Below are 6,551 nucleotides of genomic sequence, written 5' to 3'. Positions count from 1 at the left end.
TAGAGGGGAGGGGGGCAGGGGGATGGGATAGCCTGGTGATGGGTATTAAAGAGGGCACATACTGAATGGAGCACTGGGTGTTATATGCAAACAATGAATCATGGAACACTACATCAAAAACTAATGATGTAATGTATGGTAATTAACATAACAATAAAATTTTTAAAAATGTAAAAAAGAAAAGAAAAGAAAACCTCAGGAAGGAACTACTAACTACATCACTTACCCCAGAAATTTCTAGTGTGCATTATTAAAGGTTTTGAGAAGTCCTGGAATAAAGTAATGTTTCACTTTTGCCTTTTTGAAGAAAAAAAAAATGTCTACGCTACCCAGAGCAATCTATACCTTCAATGCCATCCCGATCAAAATTCCAATGACATTTTTCAAAGTGCTGGAACAAACAATCCTAAAATTTGTATGGAATCAGAAAAGACCCCGAATCGCCAAGGAAATGTTGAAAAAGAAAAACAAAGCTGAGGGCATCACATTGCCTGATTTCAAGCTATATTACAAAGCAGTGATCACCAAGACAGCATGGTACTGGCACAAAAACAGACATATAGACCAATGGAACAGAATAGAGAGCCTAGATATGGACCCTCAACTCTATGGTCAAATAATCTTCGACAAAGCAAGAAAAAATATGCAATGGAAAAAAGACAGTCTCTTCAATAAATGGTGCTGGGAAAATTGGACAGCCACATGCAGGAGAATGAAACTCGATCATTCTCTAACACCATTCACAAAGATAAACTCAAAGTGGATGAAAGACCTCAATGTGAGACAGGAATCCATCCAAATCCTAGAGGAGAGAACATAGGCAATAACCTCTTTGACATCGGCCACAGCAACTTCTTTCAAGATACATCTCCAAAAGCTAGTGAAACAAAAGCAAAAATGAAGTTTTGGGACTTCATCAAGATAAAAAGCTTCTGCACAGCAAAGGAAACAGTCAACAAAACAAAGAGGCAACCCACAGAATGGGAGAAGATATTTGCAAATGACACTACAGATAAAGGGCTGGTATCCAAGATCTATAAAGAACTTCTCAAATTCAACACCCAAAAAACAAATAATCAAGTCAAAAAATGGGCAGAAGACATGAACAGACACTTCTCTGAAGAAGACATACAAATGGCTAACAGACACATGAAAAAATATTCATCATCAACCACATTGAGATACCACCTTACACCAGTTAGAATGGCAAAAAAGGACAGGGCAAGAAACAGCAAATGTTGGAGAGGTTGTGGAGAAAGGGGACCCCTCTTACACTGTTGGTGGGAATGCAAGTTGGTACAGCCACTTTGGAAAACAGTGTGGAGGTTCCTCAAAAAATTAAAAATAAGGCTACCCTATGACCCAGCAATTGCACTCCTGGGTATTTACCCCAAAGACATAGATGTAGTGAAAAGAAGGGCCATATGCACCCCAATGTTCATAGCAGCAATGTCCGCAATAGCCAAACTGTGGAAAGAGTCAAGATGCCCTTCAACAGATGAATGGATAAAGAAGATGTAGTCCATATATACAGTGGAATATTACTCAGCCATCAGAAAGGATGAATACCCAACTTTTACATCAACATGGATGGGACTGGAGGAGATTATGCTAAGTGAAATAAGTCAAGCAGAGAAAGTCAATTATCATATGGTTTCACTTATTTGTGGAACATAAGGAATAGCATGGAGGACATTAGGAGAAGGAAGGGAAAAATGAAGGGGGCAAAATCGGAGGGGGAGATGAACCATGAGAGACTGTGGGCTCTGAGAAACAAACTGAGGGTTTTAGAGGGGAGGGGTGTGTGGGGATGGGTTAGCCCAGTGATGGGTATTAAGGAGGGCACGTATTGCATGGAGCACTGGGTGTTATATGAAAACAATGGATCGTGAATCACCACATCAAAAACTAATAATGTACTATATGGTGACTAACATAACAGAATAAAATTAAATTAAATTTAAAAAAGCCAACTCTCTACCTACTTCAAACTTCCACCTGAGCACTTGACCTTAGGCAAAGGAAAAACACTCAGCCCCCTAACTGATCACTCTCCAATTCATGACAACACTACTGCCCCCAAATCCTGATAGATTGCTCTAATTCCTTCCCTCCCCAGTCTCATGTCCTAGATGACTATTTTATATCATCACCTCTCACCACATCCTCCACCACTTCCTTTCTCAGCTCACTCTCAGATGAGAAAATAGTGACAATTAGCAGAGAGCGTCACCAGGTTCCCACCATCATATTTCCCAATCCACCTGGGGCTGTGTCCATATACTCTTTCCTGTTACTAAGTGTGACTACCTATGCTCTGAAAGGCAATTCCTACTAGTGTTCTGGATTCCATCCTTTCACACTTACCCAAAAACATTTCTCCTATAATTTGTCCAGTTACCCTCCCAAGTTGTTGATCTTTCCCTTTCTCCTGGACCATTCTCCACAATATATAAATATGGCATAATATTCCTGTTTTTTGAAAACCCTCCCTGACCACACATTCCCTTCAGCAAATGCTTTTATATATCAGAGCAGCACGATCTAATTCATGAGTTTAAAAGATCATTCTGGAGGGCGCCTGGGTGGCTCAGTCATTAAGCGTCTGCCTTCGGCTCAGGTCATGATCCCGGGGTCCTGGGATCGAGCCCCGCATCGGGCTCCTTGCTCCGCAGGAAGCCTGCTTCTCCCTCTCCCACTCCCCCTGCTTGTGTTCCCTCTCTCGCTATGTCTCTGTCAAATAAATAAATAAAATCTTTAAAAAATAAAAATAAAAAAAAAATAAAAGATCGTTCTGGAGAATAGATTATAGGGGAACAAATGAAAGTAAGGACACTAATTAAAAGGCTATTTCAGGAGAACAGTTTCAGCAGTAGCAAACTAGATAATACTGACCGATCTTAAAAAATGAACTATTGGGACTTCATCAAGATAAAAAGCTTTTGCAAAGCAAAAGAAACAGTCAACAAAACCAAAAGACAACCGACAGAATGGGAGAAGATATTTGCAAATGACATATCAGATAAAGGGCTAGTATCCAAAATCTATAAAGAACTTATCAAACTCAACACCCAAAGAACAAAGAATCCAATCAAGAAATGGGCAGAAGACATGAACAGACATTTTTCTAAAGAAGACATCCAAATGGCCAACAGACACATGAAAAAGTGTTCAATATCGCTCGGCATCAGGGATATCCAAATCAAAACCTCAATGAGATACCACCTCACACCAGTCAGAATGGCTAAAATTAACAAGTCAGGAAATGACAGATGTTGGCGGGGATGCGGAGAAAGGGGAACCCTCCTACACTGTTGGTGGGAATGCAAGCTGGTGCAGCCACTCTGGAAAACAGTATGGAGTTTCCTCAAAAAGTTGAAAATAGAGCTACCATATGATCCAGCAATTGCACTACTGGGTATTTACCCCAAAGATACAAAAGTAGGGATCCAAAAGGGTACGTGCACCCCGATGTTTATAGCAGCAATGTCCACAATAGCCAAACTGTGGAAAGAGCCAAGATGTCCATCGACAGATGAATGGATAAAGAAGAGGTGGTATATATATACAATGGAATATTATGCAGCCATCAAAAGGAATGAGATCTTGCCATTTGCAACAACGTGGACGGAACTGGGAGGGTATTATGTTGAGTGAAATAAGTCAAACAGAGAAAGACATGTATCATATGATCTCACTGATATGAGGAATTCTTAATTGCAGGAAACAAACTGAGGATTGCTGGAGTGGGGGGTGGGGTGGGAGGGATGGGGTGACTGGGTGATAGACACTGGGGAGGGTATGTGCTCTGGTAAGCGCTGTGAATTGTGCAAGACTGTTGAATCTCAGATCTGTACCTCTGAAACAAATAATGCAATATATGTTAAGGAAAAAAAAAAAGAAGAAGGTGGTAGCGGGAGGGGAAGAATGAAGCAGGGGAAATCAGAGGGCTGGACGAACCATGAGGGACGATGGACTCTGAAAAACAAACTGAGGGTTCTAGAGGGGAGGGGGGTGGGAGGATGGGTTAGCCTGGTGGTGGATATTGAGGAGGGCACATTCTGCATGGAGCACTGGGTGTTATGCACAAACAATGAATCATGGAACACTTCATCTAAAACTAATGATGTAATGTATGGGGATTAACATAAGAATAAAAAGAAAAGAAAAAAAATGGGCTAAGTTCTTGAATGGACATTTCTCTTAAAAAGACATACAAATGACCAACAGATATATAAAAAGGTGCTCAAAATCACTAATCATCAGGGAAATGCAAATGAAGACCACAATGAAATATCACCTGTTAGGATAGCTATTATCAAAAACACAATAAGGGCGCCTGGGTGGCTCAGTCTTTAAGCATCTGCCTTCGGCTCAGGTCATGATCCCAGGGTCCTGGGATCAAACCCCGCATTGGGCTCCCTGCTCCATGGGAAGCCTGCTTCTCCCTCTCCCACTCCCCCTGCTTGTGTTCCCTCTCTTGCTGTGTCTCTCTCTGTCAAATAAATTAATAAAATATTTAGAAAGAAAAAAAAGAAGAAGAGCGTAGAATGGTGGTTGCCGACTGGGGGCAGAGGAAAATAAGGAGTTGTTCAACGTGTATGAAGTTTCAGTTCGGGGCTCCTGGGAGGCTCAGTTGGTTAAGTGTCGGCCTTCGACTCAGGTCATGATCTCAGGGTCCTGGGGTCAAGTCCCGCATCGGGCTTTCTGCTCAGCGGGGAGCCTGCTTCTCCCTCTGACTGCTGCTCCCCCGGCTTGTGCTCTCTCTCCCTCTCAAATAAATAAATAATCTTTAAAAATAAATAAATAAATAAATAAATTTTCAGTTATGCAAGATGAATAAGTTCTAGCAATCTGCTGTCCAACATAGTGCATATAGTTAAAATACATATTGTGCACATCAAAATTTGTTAAAAGGGTAGATCTCACATCAAGTATTCTTGCCAAAAACAAACAAAAGAGCATGAGGAAACTTATTGAAGGTGATGGGTATGTTTATTATCCTGATTGTGGTGATGGTTTCACAAGTGTATGGAATATGTCCAAACTCCAAACTCATCAAATTACATTCATTAAATATATGCAGGGTTTTTCTGTGTATCAGTTATACCTCAAAAAAGAGTGGTGTGCCAATAAACTAGCCATGGGATAGAGAGGATCCCAGACTTAGCGTAATTGCCAATTTCCATGGTATAAATATTCCCACCCTGACCAATGAATGTCCAGCTACTGTGATATCACTGAACTTGGAGTTGGAAGAGATGCACACCTTCTCACTGTACAAGCCAGCTCTGGTATGCCACTAGATAAGAACGCTTTGGAGACAACTGAAGAAATTTGAAAGTAGACTGGGTATGTTGGCTGGTATTATTGAATTTATATAGATTTTCTTAGATGTGGTAATAGTAATGTGAATGTGTGGACGAGTGCCTCTATTCTTGTGAGATATATGCTGGAATATCCTGATGGCATCCCTGGTGTTTAAAGACTACACTCAGGGCGCCTGGGTGGCTCAGTCGGTTAAGCATCTGCCTTCAGCTCAGGTCATGATCCCAGGGTCCTGGGATCGAGTCCTGCGTCGGGCTCCAGAGCCTGCTTCTCCCTCTGCCCCTCCTCCCATTCATTCTCTCAATCTCTCTCTCTCTCTCAAATAAATAAATAAAATCTTCAAAAAAAATAATAAAGACTATACTCAGATGGGTGTGTGTATGTGCACGTGTGTGCGTGTGTGTGTGTGTGTATTAAGAGAAGAAGAAAATGTACCAAGAGGTTGATGGCTGAAGATATGGGTGAGGGATACATTGTTGTTCATTAACAAAACCGTTCTTTCAAATTTTCTGAGAGCATAATAGTTTTCAAAAGAAAAAATTAATTTGTTACCAACTGAAGATTTCATATAAAAATCTGGATTTTCATTTTCTACTGAAGAGTCTAAAATTGCAATTTTGGGCTCATGTTCTCAAATAGCACCATTTACCTGAAGCTAACAGACTGGAGATGTGCTTTCCAGTCGATCTTAACCTGGCCCTCTCCTCCTTTGAGTTACCCTCCTGACCCCTGTGGACATTGCATTTGTGCTCCTGGTCCAGAAACCATTCAATGAACTTAAGATGGCCAGCTTCCAAGCACTTGATGGAGAAGAAAAAAAGATGGTGCCTATTTAGTATTCTATTGTTGCTTCTGTAATTATTCTTTTGTACGGTTCCCTAGGCTAATATTTAAAACTAATTTTATGCTTTCTCAAACTCGTTTTACCAGCTCCCTCTGCTGACCCTTTCTAAAAGGATGACACTGCTTAAATCCCTTATAAATTCTGGATTTTAAAATCATATTTCTGGGGTTAGAGAGCTCTAGACATGAAAGAACTTGATGAGGTGACAGTCACCTAAATTACTTTATTCTTTGGACTGCCCCTATGATGGCTCAAAGGACTAATGATGCAAAAGTGTTTGGCAAGCCGCAGGCCTGTTTCGGGAACGGCTGTGACGTTGGAGGTGACTTTGGCGCCCTCTAAAGGTTACCATGAGAAGAGCAGCCGCTGAACAAGCTTT

The sequence above is a fragment of the Mirounga angustirostris genome, unplaced genomic scaffold (assembly GCF_029215605.1).
Source record: "Mirounga angustirostris isolate CCGP_5_RB_7025 unplaced genomic scaffold, mMirAng1.0.hap1 SCAF_6, whole genome shotgun sequence".
NCBI classification, from domain to species: domain Eukaryota; kingdom Metazoa; phylum Chordata; class Mammalia; order Carnivora; family Phocidae; genus Mirounga; species Mirounga angustirostris.
This window is presented reverse-complemented; position numbering follows the sequence as displayed.